The following is a 24,419-nucleotide window of genomic DNA, read 5'->3' on the forward strand; positions in this document are numbered from 1 at the left end:
ATAAGGGATGGGATTGTAGTTTCTTCCAATACCTGACCAACCCTATGGCAACACTTGTTAGGACAAAACTACATAATCTAAAATGGTGAGGTTATACTTACAAGAATACATTAAAGTTGTTAATGGTGTTCTAATCGAAGAATGGTAACTAAACACTATAGGAATAAGAGTTAATATGATGTAATGTTTGGTTGAGAATGTCTCAATGCAATAAAGAAGAACTTGACCTATCGTACGATGACACTTGTTCTAAATCATTGGAGTATCATTACATTAGACATGATTTATAGGATTCATAAAATTTAATGCTAAATTTGTATGGACATTTGAGTGCATGCTAATTAATATACTTCATATATTTCAGTTTATGTCAATTTCTCTCAGGTTTTAATTTTGAATTACAGATATAAGTCAAAATTGGAGAAAATAATATTAATGGGAAAAGTACCAGTAACATTATTTTAATGGAAGTGTGAATTTTGAATTTGTCTTTCATTGAGAAATGTTCTCAAAGTCTTGTTGCCAATTCATGAATTATTTTTTAACCATGTGATTGATGAATTACAATTGGAGAGATTATGTATATTGACATACTTGATGTGAAGCTCGGAAGATAAATGACAAGACAACAACATATGGGATGTTGAAGTCAATATAAGCATAATCTAAATAATTATCTAAATCATCTCAAGATTAAGTATTATGATTAAAGAATATAAATCTTGTGATTAGATTATAAGAGAAAATTGTTTCCAAATTAACTTGGGGAGTCACAATTTGAGGAATTTGGAAATACCACAATGGGAAGAAAAATAAGAATGGAAGTAAATATGATTTATGGTATTCTTGGTGGAGAATTAAGATTCGCATCTCGTTAGTTGAATGAAGATTCACTATCAATTTTTCTTTCTTTATTACAATTAGATTATAATTTCTTGAAATATACTTAATGATGTAGAATGATTTTCACATGTTGGCTCCGCGAAGTCCTGTGTGTGTGGGAGACATGAGAGATGTCATAATTGTTACTTATGCTGGAAATGGTGCTTTTATTACCATAAGAGAATTTTAATCTCTCAATACTTTATTACTAATTAATCCATATGGCATGAACGTTTTATGTAATAAGGTGTATTTTTAAAAGTTGTTTGAAAATATGTTCAACCTTAAGTAAGTACAAATAGTATATGTTAAAATATTTAACACATACAAATACTATACTAAGAAATTCAGGATTATTGAATCTAAAATGAAAAAGTCAATTATTTTCTTCTAAAATATACTTGTCTTTCGTAATTAAAGTTGATTATCATCAAATTTAATAAAATGACTAGTACATGTAATTCTCTAAGAGTCAGAGTTAAATTACTTGACCTATTTGAAGATCTTGCTTTTCATGCAAGATTGTCATTGGACCTTATTAGATAAGGTTTAAAAGACCAAAGAACATGCCTTAAACATTTTAATCAAAATGGTCAAGTAAATGTAAAAGCCAAACAAGCATCATAAATATGATGGATGAAAATTTAGTGTAACATCCCGAATTTTTCAGATAATTTTTATTAAATTATCTTAAAATATTTAGGTATTATTTTGATAATTTGGGGATTAAAATTTAATTTGGCAGGCTAGATAATTAATTTAAAATACATTTCTAAAGAATTCGAATTTTAATTCAATTTAATGAAAAATTTAGTTAATTTATTTGGGAGAAACTGTGGTTTTAATTTTTATTCTCTTGTAATTTGGAAGTTTGAATCCAAAATTGAATTAATGAGTTAGGAGAAGGAAATTGAGTTTTTTTTTATTAAGGATTAAAGATTTTGATAGATTTGGAGAAGGAATTTAAATTGAATTTGGAATTTAAAAAGGAAATATAAAAGAAAATGAAAATAATTCGGATTTGGAAATTAAAAGGAATTTGAAATTTATGAGAGAAAAAGAATTTGGTATTTAAGGGGGAAAAGGAAATTTATGAAAAGAAAAAGAAGGAAAAAAAGAAATGGAAAAAAAATTATGAATTGAGAAGACAAAAATTGTAGTAGCCTAGAAAACAATAAGCAACAACAACGACTTTATAATATACAACACCGGGTATGGGGAAGTGATGGTTAGTCTTATCCCCATATAGTGCATTCTGAAGAAAAAGCCAATTGGTACCATTGCATATGCAAAATGGTGAGCAGTCACTTACAACAAAAAGTACAAGAAAAACAAACTCACTTAATTAATGAAATACATAACATGGAAACACATGATGAAAAGAGGTTGAATTGGGCATGCAACCATGGGCAATAGGCCCTAGACAAACATGATGTGATATTCTCCCCCACTTAATTGATTGATGTCCCCATCAACCGACTCTGCTCAAACTCGGGATCGCTAAAAACAGCATTCTTTAGGTCTTTTGTATGCTCCCAACTAATTTCTTCGTCAATGAGGTCTTTCCATTTGACTAAGAACTTTGTCAATTCTTGACTTGGTCTTCTAATACAACGTATATGTTGGTCCAGAATTCTCGCAACTTCCTTCTCAGTTGAATTCTTCATCGTGACGGGTGGACACATTAACATATTACGCTGCTTGCCGTCGGGGTCAGAATGATAGGGCTTTAGTATACTCATGTGGATGACAGGATGGATCTTCATCCATGGGGGTACTAAACCTTATACAAGGTTTTTCTGACTTTCTTAATCACCTAAATTGGTCCTTCATATTTTCATATGAGGTGTTGGTCTTTCTAGCCTCGAGAACAAAATTGTTCTGGTCGCAACTTGATTAGAACTTTGTCCCCAGCTTCGAACTCGAGGGGTCTGCACTTCTTATCAACCCACTTCTTGATTCTCCTTGATGCTTTCTCTAGGTAGGCGCATGTTATCTCGAAGGTTTGACTTCGCTCTTTGGTGAAGTTATGTGCATGAGGGCTTTTACCTGTATAGGGGTAGTCCACCAGGTGTGGCATGAGTGGCTGCCTGTCGCATACTATATCAAAAGGTGTCCTCCAATTGAGGAGTTTTGCTTACTGTTAAAGCTATACTGGGCAACATCTAACAACTGAACCCAGATCTTTTGTCTTTCGTCGATAAAGTAACGTAGATATTCTTCAAGCATGTTGTTAAAGCGTTTAGTCTGGCCATTTATTTAAGGATGATAACTAGAAGAAATATTTAGCGTAGACCCCAATATATTGAACAGTTCCATCTAAAAGGTTGTAGTGAATCTCTCGTCGCGATCACTAACGATACTCGCAGGAACACCCCATAATTTCACGAAGTGTTTAAAGAACAATTAGGCAGTCATCACGGCCGTACACATCTTCGACATTGGGATAAATGTGGAATATTTTAAGAATCAGTCGACGATAACAAGGATTGATTCAAACTCTCTAACTTTGATATTGCTGGCAGATCATCGAGGGATACACTCTCCCACAGTTTAGAGGGCATAGGTAGGGCCTCTAGTAGACCTGCTAATTTTGCCCATTCGACTTTATCTTGCTGGTAGACAAGGCAAGGCTTGGTAAATGGCATGATGTCATCTCAAAGGCTCGACCAATAGTAACCTGGTTTTAACAACGCATAAGTTCTCTGCTAACCATTGTGTCCTCCTATGGCATGTTATGACACTCTTTCATTAGTGATCTTCGTAATTCCCCAGATCAGGGAACGTAAAGGCGATTACCTTTGGCATAGAGTAAGTCGTCTTCAACCCAAAACCGACATGTCTTCCCTTCTTTGGCTAACTGCATAATGGCTTGAGTCGATGTGTCATTTGCCAAGTGTGTCTTAAAAGTTTCATGCACGGTTCTACTCAACGTACTTGCTTTTAAATGCGCACACATGCACAGGGTCACATGCTCGCTCTTCCAGCTAAGGGTGTCAACCGCTTGGTTGCATTTCCCCGGTCTATGTTCAAACTAGAAATCAAATTTTGCCAAACACTCTTCCTATTGTGCCTGCTTTGACGACAATTTTGGCTGGTTGAAAAAATGGCCGATGGAGCTATTGTCCGTCTTGACCATGAACTTTGCCTATAAGAGATATTTTCTCCAGGTCTTCAACCAATGAATTACTACCAACATCTCCTTTTCAGAGGCCGCATGCTTCTGTTCTGCATCATTCAGTTTTCTACTCCCATACGAGATAGGGTGTTCTTCTTGAAGAAGAATACCATCCAACGTAAAGTCAGAAGCATTTGTATCAACTTCTAAAGGTTTGGACATGTCGGCATCTCCGAGGACTGGTCCTTCAATCATCAGTTTCTTCAAGACTTCGAAGGCGACTTGACATTTAGGAGTCCAACTCTAATGGTGGATTTCTTCAACAACCCAGTAAATGGTCATGCCCTTTTGGAGAATCCTTCTACGAACCACCTATAGTAATTGGCTAGTCCAAGGAAGGATCCTAATTCTGTCACAGATGTCGGCACCTTCAAATCTCAGATAGCAGACACCTTACCCTCTTCAATACCTATTCAACCACATTCGATCACGTGACCAAGGAAATATATGTGCACTTGGGCAAAGGAGCACTTCTCTCGCTTTACGTATAGTTGGTTCCTCCTCATATTTTCGAAGACTGGATGGAGATGGCACCGGTGATCGTCTATTGAGGCACTATAGACCACGATATCATCCAGATACTATGACAAATTTGTCGAGGTATTCATGAAACCTGATTCAAAGGCCATTTTACCCCGAGATTACATTTTGTTCCTTAAGTCCCACTGATCCTCTAATGAACAATTGGGTTGTGATCCAATTATCAAACCGTGTACCTTTCGAGCCAATGAGAGGGTGGGGTCCCTTGTTCAAGATCCAGAGACGACACTTATGTGAACAACCTCTCTACTATCCATGAAAGCGGGTAGGAGTGAGTTCCATCTTGCACCCTATGTCCCCAACTATCTACCCGGTCTTACCCCTAAAATGGGAGGATTATTGAGCCGGTGCTATTGAGCCAACTCTCACCTATGCAAATATAAGGATAATCCCAAATAAATAGGAGTTCATAGTTAGCTCAAGATTAAGGGCAAGTTACCTATGTCATTGTTTTGAAATAGTCAGTCTTAAATAGTAAACAACATTATAAAGTAAGAGTGAATCATTTTGTGGTCCGATCTTATGAAAACTCATTGCATTGGATGCCTCCACTCCTCATGTCATCACATGTACGAATCAGGATCACTTCATTTGTAGTACTTTACAATTCTTTGTAACAACTACAGAGCGGGTCGTATCTGATACCGTTACCAGAATAAGGTACCCAACCTTATTCATATACTATAAATCATTTTGACTATTTACTCGAACCTTCTCCACTTTCATATCTCCATATAAAATTCAAGTACTCATATAATAGTCATGGATCTTTTTAGTTTATTGGATTTATTTTTAAAATGAAATAAGCAATTCATATATTCAATACAACTTTATTGAATCAAACTTCAAAAACTTTATTGATTTATAGAATGTGTTTATTGTTTACAAACCACGAGTTTTAGGACATAAAATCCAACAAACTCCCACTTGAACTAAATCTCTAGTGGTAACATACATATGAATATATAATACTAAGTTTCTACGTTTACAAAGAAATACAATAAACTAAAGCATCACATACCCATAGTTTGCCCTTAGGTATCACATACCCATGGGTTTTTCTCCCAGTTGGTTTAGGTTATATACCTCGTAGTCCTAGTCTTATTAGGAGATTCTCATACACTTTAGCCGAGAGAATCGTTGTAAACATGTTAATATACAATGGACTTCTTCTTAAACTATATAGGGAATGCATCTTATTTTCATAACTCTTGTTTCTCGATACTGTCACCAAGACTTGATGACTCGAGTTTCCACTAAACTCGAATGATGGCTAGGCTATCATACATTCCTCCCACTACATCAAGGTTGTTGGGGTTGATGCCCTAAATCTTGTAGGGTCCTGTATTTTGTAAACACTTATATGAAAAAAATTCTGTGATTTATAATGTATGATATTTTATTCACTCCAGTCTATGAAATATTTGATATTTTAGTTGCATTAACCATAAATTAATAAACTAAGATCCATGGTTATCGTTGTAACTTAAACATGTATATGCATACATACAAGTGGATCGTGTTTTAAGTGATAACCTAAATGGTCTGTAGTATATAGATAAGGTTGGATACTTTATCCTGGTGACACTACGGTATGACCCACTTTGTAGGTGTTACAAATGTTATAACGTGCTACAAATGATCTTATCCTGATCATTCATATATTGGACATGCAAGCGGGATATTCTATACAAAGGAGTTTGTATAAGACCGGACCACGAAATGTTTAGTCTCGTTATATAACTGTAGGATTGTATCAGCAACAGTGGAAGCAACAAGGATCATTAAGCACTCTAATTCATTAATTTTGGAAAAGTGAAATGAAAACTTGTGATAATACCATATTGCAAGTCAAAGGCCGAGGTGATATTCTCGTTAAGACAAAGAAAGGCATAAAACGAGTTATGAATGTATTATATATTCCAGGTCTAAAGCATAATCTTTTGAGTATTGGCCAATTGCTTCAGCGAGATCTAAAAGTTTCATTTGAAGGTGGTGTGTGTGCCATCAAAGATCAGACTGGTGTTCTTATTGCCAAGGTAAAGATGACTGCTAATAAAATGTTTCCTCTTAAATTTACATATGGTCAAATCTCTTATTTTACCAGCATATTGAAGGATCCATCCTGGCTTTGGTATTTTCGATATGGTCACTTGAATTTCGGACCACTATCGTATTTGTGCAAAAATTATATGGTGAGAGGCATTCAAAATATCAACCATGAGACAGATATTTGTGAAGTGTGCATACTTGCAAAACATCACCGAGATTCGTTTCCAACTGGTAAAGCTTGGAGAGCCTCCAAACCCTCTTGAGTTGATTCATGCATATTTGTGTGTTCCCATGCTTACAAAATCAATTGGAGGTAGTTGATATTTCATGACCTTCATTAATGATTTTGATAGAAAGTTATGGATTTATCTTTTGAAAGAAAAAAGTGAAGCATTTGAATGTTTCAAATCTTTCAAAGCTTTAGCCGAGAATCAAAGTGGCCATAAGATAAAAACTTTGAGATTTGACCTTCGTGGTGAATATATAGTTTTTGATAAATTTTTCAAGGAAGAGGTATTCATCATGAACATACAGCTTGAATGACTCCACAACAGAATGGGGTTGTAGAAAGAAAGAATAGAACAATTATAGAGATGACAAGAAGTATGCTAAAGAAAAAAAAGATACCAAATGAGTTTTAGGGAGATGTTATTGCATGTGCTACTTATATTTTGAATCGAGCTCATATAAAAAGTGTTCTAGGTATGACTCCTTATGAAGCATGGTGTGGTGAGAAATGATGTGTTCGCCACTTGAGAGTTTTTGGGAGTATAGCTTATTCTCATATACTAGATAAGCTAAGAGGCAAATTCGATGATAAATTAGAAAAATGTATTATGGTAGGCTATAGTGAAAATTCCAAAACTTTTCGGTTGTATAATCCTTTGTCGAAATATATTATTATCAGTCAGGATGTAATTTTCAATAAAGATTAATCCTGGAACTCGGATGTTGTTGGAGAAGCAGATAGTTCATATCATGTTAGCATGGACAGGAATGAAGATGTGCAAGATTCAGAGCAAGTAGAGATTTAGGCAGTTGCGTCATCTTCATCTGCATTGCCATCTTCCACCAATGATGATGATATGTCACCGAGGAGAATGAGAAATATTCAAGAAATTTATAATGCTACTAGCATAATTGATGTTGATGTTGCTGATTTTGCATTATTTTTCAGTGTTAATCCTATAAATTTTGATGAGGCGATCTAAGATGAAAAATGGAAGATTGCAATGGATCAAGAAATTGATGCTATGAAAAGAAATGAAACATGAGAGTTGATGGATCTTCTAGTAAACAAACAAGTTCTTGGAGTAAAATGGGGTAGAGAAAAAAATTGAAGTAAAAAATACGAAGTTGAAAAATACAAAGCAAAACTTGTTGTAAAAGGCTACAAGCAAGAATATGATGTGAATTATGAAGAGATCTTTGGTCTTGTAACAAGAATTAAGACAGTTCGATTCATTTTGTCCTTGGTTGCTCAAAATGAGTGGAAATTTTAGGATGTAAAATCCGCTTTTTTGAATGGACACTTGGAGGAAGAGATATTCGTTGAACAACCTCTGGGTTATGTGAAAAAAGGAGAAGAAGACTGTTACAGAAAGACTTGAAATCAAGAAGAACAACGTTTGCAGGCAGTTGAACCGTTGTCGACATCTTTCTGTTATGTGTTGTACCCACTAGAACTTCATCGTTGACTATATCGCCTGCATATATAAAAGAAAGGAATGTGAGATTAATATAATAAGAAGAATAAGAGTGAATAAGAAAACGAGAGAGCAAGATATTCGTTCTATAATACTTTGAAGAAGTAATAAAGATAACCTCCCGATTAGTACAGTGGATGTAGGCCTTTGGCCGAACCACTTAAACTCCTGTGTCCTTTCTTCTTATCTCTACGATTGTTTAGAATTTACTAAAGTATCGTTTACACGATCGTGTAGTTCCTACCACATCATGTACTCGATCGTTTAGCTCCGCGACCAATTGTTTATACAATCGTTTAACTCCTCAGTTGTCGTCTACACGATCGTCTAGCTCTACTAAACTTTTGTCTACATAATCGTCTAGCACTTCATCCAATCATTTACATAACTGAACTATCATTTAGTTCTTGAAGCTTCATCTACACGATGGAGCTGCCTTTTGATAAACGACTGACATTTTGGAGCCTCAACATACTACATCCCCTAACTCTTGAATTGTTATTGACCGTTAAATCTGAGTGTTTTATGATTGTTAACGTGAAAATCTTATCATATGAGACAACAAGTGGTATCAGAGCTCAGTGAACAGTTCAAGATAGCTCTAAGATTTGAATTCTTTATTCAGAATAGTCAATCTTGAAGACCAAGAATGGCAACTACCAGATATGAGATTGAGAAGTTCGATGATAAGACAGATTTTGAACTATGGAAAACGAAGATTGAAGCAGTCCTAGGAAAGTAGAAGGCTATACTGGCCATTACGGGCCCTGAAAAGTACCTTAAAACACTTTCTGATGTAGACAAAGAGATGATTGAGGTAAACGCATATGGAACCATTGTCCTAAATGTCACAAACAATGTTTTGAGGTAGATTGTAGATCAGCCTACTGCCTATGCCCTATAGAATAAATTGAATGAGATATATCTAAACAAAGACCTGCCCAACAAAGATTTCTTGAGGGAAAGATTCTTCACATATAAGATAGATGCAATAAAGTCCTTCATGGATAATCTGAATGAGTTTAAGAGACTATTTTTTGAATTCAGATCAAAGAGGTATTGGAGACAATCTTAAATCCTGTGAACATTGCATATTAGGCAAAGCAACAAAACAACAGTTCCCCAAAGGACAACACAGTTCAAAGGAAATCCTTGAATATGTGCATTCAGACTTGTGGGGGCCAACTCACTCTCCATCTCTAAGTGGAGCAAGGTACTTTCTTTCATTTGTAGAAGATTATTCAAGAAAGAGTTGGGTTTACTTTTTAAAATCCAAAGATGAAGTGTTTAGTAGATTTAAAGAATGAAAGACCTTGATTGAGAAGCATACCTCTAAACAAATTAAACATTTGAGAACTGATAACGATTTATAGTTTTGTGGAGAAGAGTTCAACATGTTTTGCAGGGAGCATGGATAGTAAGGCATAGAACTGTGAGGTACGCACCTCAACAAAATGGAGTAGCTGAAAGGTTAAATAGAACTGTGCTGGAAAGAGTAAGATGTTAGTTGTCCAATGCCCTATTGCCTAAAAAATATTGGGTTGAAGTTATCTCCTATATCATATACACTCTTATCAATCCATAGAGCTGAAGACTCTTGAAGAGAGGTGGATTGGGCACCACCTAAGCTGTAACACTGGAAAATGTTTGTTTGTGTAGGCTACGTGTATCAAAGTCAAGGGAAGTTGAAACCAAGGGCTGTAAAGTATATGTTTTTAGGCTTTACACTAGGAGTAAAGGGCTTTAGGTTGTGGCATCTGGTTGAAAAGAGGTGTGTGAATAGTAGAGATATGGCTTTCAGAGAAAATGAGATGCTTATGATGTCTGAACAGCCATCTACTTCAATGACAAAGACTAGTAGCACAAGATTTGAGGTGGAGCCTCAAAATGATCATGGAACTTCTACGTCCTTTCAAAATCTAGAGTTAGAAGGTGATGAGGCTGTTGCAAATAGTGAGCATGTGTCAAGTGAACAAGTTCAGACAGATGGAAACTTACACAAGTATTCATTAACAAAAGACATACCTAGAAGAACAATTGTGCCACTAGCAAGATACCAAGAGTCTGATTTTGTTAGCATAGCATTAAGTGCTACTTTTTCTTTTGAGTAATAATGAACCTTCCATCTTTGAAGAAGCAACAAACAGTCCGGATGCTAGGCAATGGATTGAGGCAATGAATATGGAAAGAAGCCCCTCAACCAAAATGACACTTGGAGACTAGTACCTTTGCGTAAAGGGTACAAACCTATTTTATGTAAATGGATTTAAAAATTTAAAGAAGAGATTCCAGGTGTGCAGAAGTCTAAGTTCAAGGCTAGGCTTATTGCTTAGGGTTAACTAAAAAAGAAGGTATTGACTACAATGAGGTATTTTCTCCAATTGTAAAGCATACTCCCATTAGGCTGCTCATTTCCTTAGTTGTGCAAAAGGATTTGGAGCTAGACTAATTGGATGTAAAGATAGCCTTTCTCTATGTGTTTTGTTGAATGAGACAATTTACATGAGTCAACCTCAAGGCTATGTGAAAAGGGGAGAAGAAAACCTAGTGTGTTTATTCAACAAGTCCATATATGGCCTCAAGCAGTCACCAAGATGTTGGTATGAAAGGTTTGATGTAGCGATCTCCAAGATGGGGTTCGAAAGAAGCTCATATGATTGGTTTGTCTACACAAACTCTAGTAGCTTCAAGGAACCGATCTATCTACTTTTCTATGTAGATGACATGCTGCTGGCCGGGAGATCCAAAGAAGAATTAAAGCAAGTGAAAATGCTTCTTAAGAAAGAGTTTGATATGAAAGACCTAGGGGAGTCAAGGAGGATCCTAGGCATTGAGATTGAAAGAGACAGAAAATAGGGCAGATTGCATGTTGATCAATCTAAATGTTGTTCAAAGATACTACAGAGGTTCAAAATGGAGAGTGCTAAGCCAGTTGGCACTTCTCTTGCACCTCAATTTAAGCTTTCAGCTGCCAATAGTCCAAAGAGCGTAGATGAAGAGTATTTGAACTATGAAGGTCGTCCCTTATTCCCAAGCAGTGGGATTATTGATGTACCTTATGACTTCTACACGAACAGACCTGTCCTATGCAATAAATATGGTCAGTAGGTACATGGAAAATCCTAGTAGAAGACATTGGGAGGCAATCAATTGGATACTAAGGTATCTATGTTCATTCAAGGATGCAATAGTCTTATATAGACAGAATGAGCCATCCAATGATGAAGTATATGGTTATATAGATGCAGATTATGTAGGAGATTTGGATAGAAGATGTTCTCTATCAGGCTATGTTTTCCTATGGAGGAACAATTTGATCAGTTGGAAAGCTACTTTGCAGCTTGTTGTGGCCCTTTTCACAATAGAGTCTAAGTTCTTCGCATTGTCTGAAGTTGTGAAGGAAGGTTTGTGGCTGAAAGGTTTACTAAAGGATTTCGACATAACATAAACAAAAGTCAGAATCTATTGTGATTGTTGAAATACGTTGAATTAGCCCTAAAGGCATTTTTGTAATTTTTTCTATATTTGTTAAATTAGGGTTTCACCTCATTCTATTTATATCTGAGATTGGTCTATTGTAAACATGACATAAAATAATAAGTCCTTTTCTACCGTGGTTTTTCTTCCCTGAATTAGGGTTTTCCACGTAAACTCCTTGTGTCGTCTTCTTTTTCTACATCAATATGGTATCAGAGAAATGTGATGAAACCCTAGCCCTGGTAGAAGAAACTCAGTCATCAAACTTGATAGGTGAAGATACGCTGACTAATGAGGCTGTGATTCAAGCAGCGGTTGACCGCTATCTCCGAACCATCATCCCAGGTGGCTCAGCTGAACAGATCCAGCTGGCGAGCCGAACAGCAAGTGGTGGAATTGCTCCAGCTGGCGCGCCAATTAGCTTCCAGTCTCAGCCGTTCCAGCCGAACACCATCGATCGGACCTTTCCAGCCAAACAGCAGGTGGTGGTGGAAGGTCACGCTTTCCAACCGGCGCACGCGAACGGGTCACAACCGATCGGACTCTCGACTTCGCTCCAGCAGGCACATGCGAACGGGTCACAACCGATCGGACCCTCAACTTCGTACACAATCGTCTCAGCCTCGCACGTTCCCCAGCCAGCGCACGCGATCGATCTACAGCCAATCGGTACCTCGGCGTCGCACAGAACCGGATCTACACCAGACGGTCATGGGTTTGCTCCAACTGCCGGGTCGGGTCAGATCGGTGCGATTTCTTCAACCTCGCAGCCGATCGCCGAGCCTTCTGTTCGTTACCCACCATCACAGCCGTCTGGGAGCAACGCCAGTCATGGGTTGCCGAACTTTACTGCTGGTGGATTTCCGGCAGTAGCTTCTTCACAGTACCATGGTGGACAGCTTCTTCCTCATGTATATCCAGTTCAGCCCCAGTTTCGAATGGGTGATTCCATTAAAGAAAATCCCATGGTTTTTAGACAGAAAAATTCCAGATGTGAATCTCATGGGGAACTCCAACAAGAATTAGTTAGTCTTCAACAACAGATGGTCGCCCTAGGAGCCAGATTGAATGGCCATGATTCTTCCCCGATGTATTCAGAAAATCCGGTATCAATGTTTCCTACTCTTCCAACTTCTAATCTTTTATCTGGAACAATTGGAAATTCTGCAGGAATGATCACGGGAGAGAAGTTGAATGGGCAAAATTACTTCTCTTGGTTCCAAAAAATTAAAATGGTTCTTGAGGGACGCCACAAGTTTGGATATTTAACTGGAGAGATACCACGACCGAATCCTGGGGATCCTCAAGAGCGTGTCTAGAAGGCAGAGGATTCTTTGCTCCGCTCAATGTTAATCAATAGCATGGAACCACAAATCGGGAAACCCTTACTCTATTCAGCCACTGCTCGAGATATTTGGGATGTAGTCCGAAGGTTATATTCGAGGCGTCAGAACGCATCCCGCCTGTATACTCTACGTAAATAGGTTCACAAATGCAAACAAGGGAGCATGGATGTAACGTCATACTTCAGCAAGATATCATTGTTATGGCAAGAAATGGATCTATGTCGGGAGATCAATTGGACTTGCCCACAAGATGGAATTCAATACTCCAAGATAGAAGAGGTTGAGCGTGTGTATGATTTTCTTGCCGAGCTGCACCCCAAATTTGATACAGTTCGTAGTAGAATACAAGGGCAGAAACCAATTCCGTCTCTCATGGAGGTCTGTTCAGAAGTTAGATTGGAAGAAGATAGATCGAGTGCAATGAACGAGCTAGGTGTTACCACTGTAGAGTCAGCTGCCTTCGGGGTAAAGTCCGCTGGAGTTGATGGTGACAAGCAGAATAGTAAAACACTCCCAGTTTGTGAGCATTGCCAAAAACAGTGGCACACGAAGGATTAGTGCTGGAAATTGCATGGTCGCCCTCCAAATGGTAAACGTCGCCCTCCGAATGACAAGTCGAAATCTGGGCGTGCTCTAGTGGGTGAATCAGTTAAGGGGGCTGCATAACCTCAGACACAGCCTCTAGTGACTAATCCTGGTGATTCAGGTACCATAGGGATCGAAACAGTTGCTCAATCAGGTAACCCTCAATCTTTTAGTTTCCTTGTTGAAGGGAATGATTCTAGATTCAGGAGCAACCGATCACTTGACTAGCTCATCCGACCGGTTTCTCTCATACTATCCAAGTGCTAGAAATGAGAGAATTCGAATTGCGGATGGGTCCTTCGCTCCTGTTGCTGGAAAAGGCAGACTGTCACCATTTCAGGGATTAACTCTGCAAAATGTCTTACATGTGCCCAAAATTTCTTACAACTTATTATCAATAAGCAAAATAACAAAAGATCTGAACTATAGAGTTGTCTTCTCACCAGATACTGCTCTGTTTCAGGACTTGAGCTCGGGGAAGACGATTGGCACTGCCCGATATGATAGAGGCCTATATTTCCTTTCTACAGATGCTTCCTCCAGAAGCTTGTTTAGGACTAGTCTTTTATCTTCGTTTACTATATCTGAAGCAACTTATTTATTGTGGCATTTTCGTCTTGGACATCCTAGTTTTCAATATATGCGATCGTGCTAAACAACCTCGCGTGTCGTTTGTTTCTCAGCCCTATAAACCTACCCAGCCTTTTCACCTGGTCCACAGTGATGTTTGGGGTCCCTCGAGCATCCCTACCCTGTCTGGTAAATGGTGGTTTGTAACTTTCATTGATGACCATACCCGACTTACATAGGTATATCTCCTTGCTGATAAGTCCGAGGTTTTATCAACCTTCAAACAGTTCTATACCACTGTATTAACACAGTTCAACACAAAGATTGCCATCCTCCGAAGTGACAATGGTCGTGAGTTTGTCAACCACACCTTCCAGGAATTCCTAGTGTCAAAAGGGATCATCCATCAAAACTCGTGTATACTCCACAACAAAATGGGGTGGCTGAACGAAAAAATCGCCATCTCATTGAAGTTGCTCGTTCCTTGATAATTCCAGCGTCTCTTCCTTCGTACCTGTGGGGAGATGCGGTTCTTACCGCAACTCATCTAATTAATAGATTGCCTTCACGAGTTCTAAAGTTTCAAACTCCTCTTGAGTGCTTCAAAGAGTACTATCAGTCTACCCGTCTTATTCCTGAGGTTCATCTTCGTGTGTTTGGGTGTACAACCTTTGTTCATACTCATGGTCCACACCGGACTAAGTTTGCTCCACGAGCTAAAACATGTGTGTTTGTCAGGTATCCCCTTCATCAGCGAGGCTATAAATGCTTTCGTCCATCTTCTAGAAAATATTTTGTCACTATGGATGTCACGTTCCTTGAAGATAAACTGTTCTTTCCCGTTAGTCATCTTTAGGGGGAGACCACGAATGAAGAGACTAACAATTCCACGTACTCCATACCCATTAGCCTTAATCTTGAGCTTAGTCCGAATATTCCTGAACCTGAGCCTAGTCCTAATGTTCCTGGACCTAGTCTACCTAGTCTTGAACCTAATTCTGCTCCTGTTATTCTCGTGTCGGTTCTTGCTACTAGACAAGTGCCCTGGATAACATACTATAGGAGGAATCTTAGAAAGGAAATTCAGGAAACCTCTGGTGTTCTATCGGAAAGTGTCCAAGCGTCGGAACCAGCTTAGGTTCAAGATCCCGTTGTTTCAAAGGAGAGTCTTGAAGAAAAGTGTGGGAACATAGAAAATGATGAAATGAGCTCAGAGAAGGTTGAAACTTCAGAAAGTAATGAGATGTTGAAAGACCCTCAAGAAGATGCATAATTGTCTCAAAAGTCTGATACTGAAGAGGGACAGACGAAAACTGACAACTATGATACCACTCTGGATATGCCAATTGCTCTGAGAAGGGAACCAGGTCATGTACAAAATACCCTTTTCATAGTTTTCTGACCTATAGTAACTTATCTCCTGTTTTTAAGGCTTTTACTACTCAGCTAGATGCTCTAACAATACCTACTAGTGTACATGCGACCATGGAAGTTCCTGAGTGGAAAGCAGCAGTAATGAAGGAAATGAGAGCTCTTGAGGCAAATAAGACTTGGGAGTTAGTAGCTCTCCCTAGAGGTCACAAAACAATTGGTTGCAAATGGGTGTTCACAGTGAATTATAAGTCTGACGAAACACTCAAGAGGTATAAAGCCAGGTTAGTTGCTAAAGGATTCACTCAGACGTATGGGATTCATTATTCAGAAATGTTTTCCCCAGTGGCTAAGTTAAACACGATTCGTTTTCATCTGTCTGTCACCATGAATAAAGATTGGCCCCTACATCAACTAGATGTAAAGAACGCATTCCTAAATGGTGAGTTGGAAGAGGAAGTTTATATGAGTCCACCTCCAGGTTTCGAAGCTAAGTTTGGGAATCATGTTTGCAAACTCAAGAAGTCTTTATATGAGTCGAAGCAGTCTCTTAGGGCCTGGTTTGACAGGTTCATCGTGTTTGTTAAGTCCCAAGGGTTTGTTCAGGGGCATTCTGATCATACCTTGTTTACCAAAAAAATCACCCTTAGGAAAGATTGCTGTGTTGGTAGTGTATGTTGATGACATCATCCTATCAGGGGATAACACGGCAGAAATTGCTAAGCTAAAATAAAGGATGGCAAGTGAATTTGAAATTAAGGATCTTGGTAGTTTAAAGTATTTTCTAGGGATGGAAGTGGCAAGATCAAAAGTAGGAATATGTGTTTCTCAGCGGAAGTACACTCTGGACTTGTTAAAGGAAACAGGAATGACCGGATGCAAACCTATTGACACTCCTATTGAGGTCAATAGCAAACTGAAAAGTATTTCGAAAGGAGTTCCTGTGAATAAAGAGAGATATCAATGCCTAGTAGGAAAACTGATTTACTTGTCTCATACTAGGCCCGACATCTCCTATGCTGTGAGTGTAGTAAGTCAGTTCATGCAGAGTCCATATGAGGAGCACATGGAAGCTGTGACTCGAATTTTGAGATATTTAAAGTCCACCCCAGGGAAGGGCTTGGTGTTCAGGAAACATGACACACGAAGCATCGAGGCATATACTGACTCATATTGGGTCGGATCTGTGACTGATAGAAGGTCAACCTCAGGGTATTGTATCTTTGTATGGGGATATTTGGTAACTTGGCGGAGTAAAAAATAGGGTGTAATGGCCAGAAGTAGTGCTGAGGCAGAGTATAGAGCTATGAATCTGGAAGTGTGTGAAGAAATCTGGTTGTAGAAAGTTTTATCTGATCTTCATGAGAGTAGTCCGGGGCCCATGAAGCTGTATTGTGATAATAAGGATGCCATCAGTATTGCGAATAATCCCGTGCAACATGATAGAACCAAACATGTGGAAATTGACAGGCACTTTATTAAAGAAAAGTTAGACTACGGAGCTATTTGTATTCCCTATGTACCTTCAGTCCAACAGATTGCAGATGTTTTTACAAAAGGGTTATCGATACAGACGTTTGAAGCTCGTATTAACAAGTTGGGTCTTGCCGTTATCTATGCCCCAACTTGAGGGGGAGTGTTGAAATATGTTGAATTAGCCCTAAAGGCATTTTTGTAATTTTTACTATATTTGCTAAATTAGGGTTTCACCTCATTCTATTTATATCTGAGGTTGGGTCTATTGTAAACATGACATAAAATAATAAGTCCTTTTCTACCGTGGTTTTTCTTCCCTGAATTAGGGTTTTCCACATAAACTCGTTGTGTCGTCTTCTTTTTCTACTTCAATAGGGATGACTAGAGCACAATATACCTATCTAAGAATCAACAGTTTCACAATAGAACCAAGCACATTGATATTAAATATCATTTCATTAGACAAGATATTGAGAAAGGGGAAGTCAAGGTAGTGAAGATTCATACCTCTGATAATGCAGCTGATATGCTAACAAAAACTATTCCATTAAACAAGCTTGGAAGATGCTTAGACCTTATCGAGTTCGAGTTACCTGAAAAAGGTTAGCTCAAGTCAACTCAGTAAAGCAAAGAGGGAAGGTACTCGGGATGCTTACATTGTTATAGAAAGACTCGTAATCAAGAAGAACAATGTTTGTAGGCAGTTGAACCGTTGTCGACATCTTTCTGTTATGTGTTGTAATCACCAGAGCTTTATCGTTGACTATATTGCCTATATATATAATGGAAAACGAATGTGAGATTAATGTGATAAGAAGAATAGGAGTGAATAAGAAAACAAGAGAGCAAGAAATTTGTTCTATAATACTTTGAAGAAGTAATAAAGAGAATCTCCCGATTTGCACAGTGGACATAGACCTTTGGCCGAACCACTTAAACTCTCGTGTCCTTTCTTCATATCTCTACGATCGTTTAGAATTTACTAAAGTATCATTTACATGATCATGTAGTTTCTATCTCATCGTGTACTTGATCTTTAGCTTCACGTCCAATCGTCTATACAATCGTTTAGCTTCTCAGCTGTCGTCTACACGATCGTCTAGCTCCACTTAAGTGTCGTCTACATGATCGTCTAGCGCTTCATCCAATTGTTTACATAATTGAACTATGGACTAGTTCTTGGAGATTCGTCTACACGATAGAGCTGCCATTTGGTAAACGACTGACGATTTTCAAGCCTCAATATACTACATTCCCTCACTCTTGAATTGTTATTGACCGTTAGATATGGGTGTTTTATGATTGTTAACATGAAGATCTTGTCATCTGGGACAACAAAGACAAAGTGTACAAGTTGAAAAGGCCTTGTATGGATTGAAGCAAGCTCCGCGAGCTTGGTATAGTCGCATTGACAATTTCTTTATAAAGATAGGTTTTCAAAGCTTGTGTCCATATGAACATGCACTCTATGTCAAAGAAGATAAGTATAGCAAATTTCTTATTGTTTCATTATATGTTGTTGATTTGCTTTTAATTGAAAATGATAAACTGTTGTGTGATGAATTTAAGAATTCCATGAAAAGAGAATTTGAGATGAGTGATATGGGTCTCATCCATTAATTTTTGGGAATTGAAATCAGTCAAAAGGATGGAGAGATTTTCATCTCACAACAAAAGTATGCTCATGATTTGCTGAAAAAATTCATAATGGAAAATGCTTTTCCTTGTAACATGTTCATGGATGCAAATTTGAAATTAAGCAAGAATGATATTGGATAAGATGTTGATCCAAGCTTATATCGAAGTTTAGTTGGAAGTTTGATGTACTTGACTGCAACAAGACCCGATTGGGAAACGGGTAAGCGAGTGCTTCGTTACATTCTTGGCACTATTAATTTTGGAATTTATTACAAGAAAGTTTTAGAATCAGTGTTAGTTGGTTTTTGTGATAGTGATTGGAGTGGTAATGTTGATGATCATAAAAGCACATCTCGTTATGTTTTTAGCATTGGTTCGGGTGTTTTTTTATGGACTTCAAAGAAATAACCTTTTCTTACTCTTTCTACCACCGAAGTAGAATACATCTCTTTATCTACAGCTGGATGTCAAGTTTTATGGCTTAGATGGATGTTGAAATAATTGAAGTGTACGCAAAGAAGTCAAACTACTTTATATTGTGATAATTGGTTCTGCCATTGCATTATCAAAAAATCCAGTCTTCCATGGAAGAAGCAAACATATTAGAATCAAGTATCATTTTATCAGAAACTTGATTAAAGATGGAGAAGTGATGGAGAAGTGATGGTGAAGTATTACAAGACTCAAGATTAGTTGGCGGATATTTTTACGAAGGCACTAAAGTTTGACTTATTTGTTAAGTTCGAAGAAAAGCTTAGAGTTGCTCAAGTCCAAATTAACGGAGAATGATAAAATTAATCTAGACTTATATTCAAGATGCATGAATTATATTTAATTAGATACATGAATAGTTGAGATTTAAGGAATAGTTAAATACACAAATTACAAGATACAATGATGAATGTTCATGTATTGGTGAAAAATCACATGTATTTGCATTTATCATTGATGTCTTTTGATGTATTTTTCTACTAGTATAAATATGTGTAGGATTTTTCATTTGTAATCAAGCCAAGAAAATAAAGTAATATTCAAGTTCTAGTTTCTCCAATCTTATGTGAGTAAGAGAATAATCTTCTTCTCTTATCTATTGAGTTGTATTGTGAGAGCCTACATCATTTCCAACGGAACATCACCATTGAAAGAGCCATTATTTGGTGCTATTGGATCTGTTATTATAACTTCTTCCTATGACATTTTGTCTTGAAGAGAAAAGAAGATTAGAAGGAAAATGGATTCTACAAAGGGTTTTTAACTTGATTCTTGTTAAAAGAATTGAACTTCAACTATATTTTGGGTGTGGAGTTTATAGAGAAATAATAATGTACTATTATTGGTTGTACGTCAGAATGTGATCAAGTGTGGCATAATGCATGACAGCTGCTAGTGCTTATCTAATTAGACTGAGATTATATAGACCATTCATTCAACTTGAATTTGACCATTGTAAAAGGTTGGCACGTCTTCTAGAGCGATGTTTTGTCTTGATTGAGCGAAGGTTTAAAACGTGTATGGGACCACTGTCATGTCAAATATGATGTTCCAATCACTGTAAAATTTATTAGAAGTTATTTTCTTTTTTTTAGTAAATGCTGTCTTAACCATCTGAATACTTCTTTCTTTCTTGGTAGCTGGAAAGATCTTGGTCTATATTCCTTGTTCTTCTTAAATTATTCTTAAAGCAGATGTATGGTACTACAGTTTGGTTGGTTGATCTTATTTTAGGCAAAATTCGAGTAATATGTAACATGTTAAAGACATTGTCATAAATATCGTTACATGTCTGGAAGCAAATTTTACAGAGTTTTTTTCTTTCTTTTTTTTCTTTCTTTTTTTTTAAAAAAAAAAAATCAACATAAACATATATAATTCAACTGATATAAGATATATACTATTGACAAAAATGTTAAAAGTACAAATAACTCCATATGTTTAACATAATTTAAGTATTTGTACTAAAGTATTAACACAAACTTGTATAAAAATCACATATTTTAAAGACGAGTATTAGGTAAGGCTAGCATAATTTGGGATAGAAAATTGTGCTTTTTATTAGTATATTATTACTTTTTTTATTTTAAAGTATACGAATTAAAATAGACATTACAGATTAAAATAAAGTTTGTAATGAAAAGAAAAGATTAAAACAAAAATACTATATATACGGAGAGATTATTGTTGAAATGAGAGGAAAGAAAATAGTCTCTCCTAGAACTTGAGAGAAAGTTTGCTGAGCCATTATTTGGTGCTATTGGATCTGTGATTACAACTTCTTCCTATGACATTTTGCCTTCAAGAGAAGAAGATTAGAAGGCAAATGGATTCTACAAAGGGTTTATTTAACTTCATTCTTGTTAGAAGAATTTAACTTAACTATATTTTGGGTGTGGAATTTATAGGACTAATGATGCATGGCAGCTGCTGCTAGTGCTCATCTAATTAATATATTTTAGACCATTCATTGACGTTGAATTTGTCCAATGTAAAAAGTTTGGCACATGTCAGTTAGAACGATGTTTTGTCTGGATGTGATAATTATTGATTAGTATATTATTACTTTTTTTTATAGAGATTTTCGTCATTTTCTTCAATCTTTGTACAAATTCTTGCAAGACTCAATGGATTTCTTGAAAGTTTTGCTACTTTATGAGTAGGTAAGTTCTTTTATCTTGGGGATTGTGTTAGGTGAGCCAATTCTTGAGACTTTTTCATTTAATTTTTTCTTGTAATTTGTTGTTCTTGAATGTTTTTACTGTTAATTTCAATAAAATCCGATAGAAATGGGTTGAACCTCAATTTTTTTAGATTTTTGTATGTAAAATTACATGGCTCTATAGCATAATTGCAATTAGGTTGCAAAAACTAGTGATTTTAATGGAAAGTTTGGACTTCTTTTCCTATTTTTTTTAAAAGATTTACTAGTTTAGACCATTCATATTAATCATTATTTTAGTCTTTTTAATTTCAAGAATGTCATAGTTGAGAAAACCCAATAAATGCATGCAATTTAGGAATTACATGTGGAATGTCTTTAGGAAGCTTTTATGAACTAAATTGGGGTTAATTGACCAATTTAGGTTAATTGGCTAACTAGGGCATTAGGGCTTAACCTTAATGAACTATGGAACAATTGAATTGCTTAAAATGAATTAAGTCTATGATAGAATTAGGTTAATCTGCATAATATTCCCGAGATCCTTTTTCCATTGAATATGTTACATAATTTCTTTTATACTATCTCTCATTATTCTCATTACCAAAATTTCATATCAATTCTTCTTTTACTTTTTCTTAGTTTCTTAAAACCAACAAACCTCCACTCAGTTTGGATTTCAAAACTCAATTTTACCAATTAATAGAGGTTCTCCGTGGATCGACCTTGTGCTTCTACTTTACTACGTGTTAGTATTAGTAGTTGTGCACATTTTAGAAATTCTATTTGTTTTGGGTTAAGATGAACAAATAACATCATTTTAGCTCGAACAAATTGGCATTATTGTCGGGGACTTGTACAATTGGCTTATTTGAATTTTGAATTCCTTTAAAAATAAAAAATAAAAAAATAAGAGAAATAATAAAATCCAAAAAATAGTTAATGTGATTAAATTTTTATTTTTTTTTGTGCATGACCTGCTCCTCGCGGAGTGTACTTTGTGATTTGGTTATAGACATTAACCGTGAGTAGAGGCGACTTCGAAGGAAAATAACAAGAGGAGAAGATGGAAAATTTGAGGAGCTAAGACAAGAAGAAGAAGCAAGAGAGTACCATGAGACAGCTTGCAGAGCCGAATTACAACCAACAACCATTGTGCATAGTCTACCCGAAGACTACCGTTCCGTTCAAACTTAAACCAGGACTTGTGCATCTCTCGCCTAAATTTAGATGACAACCTGACGAGGATCTGCACAAACACATGAAAGAATTTCATCTAGTATGGGATGGAATGCACCTGCATGAGATAACCCAAGAATAACTTAATCTTAGGGCCTTTCCTTCTCTTTAAAGGATATGGCCAAAGATTGGTTGTACTACTTGTCGGCAGGATCCATCATTACATGGAATGGTATGAAAAAGTTCATAGAAATTTTTTTCCCTATATCTAAGGCACAGAATATTAGAAAAGAAATCTATGGCATTAAGCAAGTTGTAGGAGAGTAACTTTATGAATATTGGAAAAGATATAAACAACTTTGTGCTTTATTCCCTCATTATCAAATTTCTTAACAATATCTAATCCAATATTTCTATTCATGTTTGCTTCCATCGAAGAGGAGCAACATTGATGTTGCCGTCGGAGGGGCTCTAGCTGACAAGAGACCCACAAAAGCTAGTCAACTCATATCCATCGTGGCGGAAAATTCTCAGAATTTCGAATCAAGGACTGTCAACCACAACATTGGTCAGTCCAAAGAGGTAAGTGAGCTTAGAACTCAAGTCTTTAATCTTGTTTCTCTTTTTACACAGGTTTCTCGAGGTGATCTTCCTCATGTTAAGACATGTGGAGCATTTGGAGTAGCCGGACATACATTCGAAGCTTACCCACAAGTTCACGTGAATGATATAGGAGGCTTCCAAACGAAGTACGATCCGCATGGGCAAACCTACAATCGAGGGTAGAGAGATCATGCATGGAAGTACTCAAACATTAGCAAACTCATGCAAAAGAAGTTTTATTACCAAATATTGTGGCGCTAACGCATTGTATTGTAGGATCTTTACAAAAAGCTAACGCATAATCAAGAAGTGCCGCAAGGAAAGCTCTAACGCATGGGCCATGCGTCGGAGGAAATTCAATGCAGAGAAGATACATTGATCCAGGCTGATTGTGTCACATCACCACTTGCAATATGGGCATCTGCAGCAGGCGGCGTCTGAAAAGCTTCTGAGAGTCAGGCAGTTGACCAGGGCATGGACTTTAATGCTGCCAATTCATCAAGTGGACATGACCAACGTCTATAAATAGATGAAGTCCCTCCAGATTTCGAAGTCAAAGATAGTACAAAGAAATTATCAAGACTCCCACTCTCTGTAATTAGCGTAGTCGTAGTTTAAGTTGTGTTGTGGTGCCAAGACAAACAGAAGGGTTCAGAACCACCACCACCGCCGATCAGGGAGTGGAGGAAGCCAAGCTTGAGAAAGATATTTCGTCCAACTCCTATACAAGTTGTTGTACACAACAGAATTGAGCCAAAGAGATACAAGAGATTGTACTCTGCGGCTTGATTCAATTCATTTCATCTCATTTATCGCTTTCATTGCATTTGATTGAATATTACTTTTGTAAAGACAATTTACTTCTTTATAAAATTCATATATTTGATCCATCACATTTTGCCATTGTTTATTTCTTGTTTATGTTGAATGCATTTATACTTTATGCAAAACTTCATTTCAATGCTCAAGCCAACATGATCAATTTGTAAAAGCATCTTTAACTTAGTCTGTTCGAGAGAATAACTAAGCTGCATCAAGTAGAACACCTAGTACATCTAGAGATAGACTTACTAGTGTTTATTGTTTTCTGTGTTAGACGCATGCATCCTAGAGATAGGTTTTGTATGTTGGTCGCATTGAGAAGTGTTGAATAAAGTCTAACG

At 36.9% G+C, this 24,419-nt stretch overlaps 1 long non-coding RNA gene across 1 annotated transcript; it reads left to right on the top strand.

The window, feature by feature from the left end:
• The first annotated feature begins 21,453 nt into the window (after positions 1–21,453).
• Positions 21,454–24,146, top strand: LOC150032389 (uncharacterized). Its single transcript, XR_016524738.1, has 2 exons — positions 21,454–22,885; positions 23,092–24,146. It is a non-coding gene; the product is annotated as an uncharacterized LOC150032389 (long non-coding RNA).
• Positions 24,147–24,419: the final 273 nt, after the last annotated feature.

The sequence above is a fragment of the Benincasa hispida genome, chromosome 11 (assembly GCF_027475165.1).
Source record: "Benincasa hispida cultivar pf3 chromosome 11, pf3_genome.v1.1, whole genome shotgun sequence".
NCBI lineage: Eukaryota > Viridiplantae > Streptophyta > Magnoliopsida > Cucurbitales > Cucurbitaceae > Benincasa > Benincasa hispida.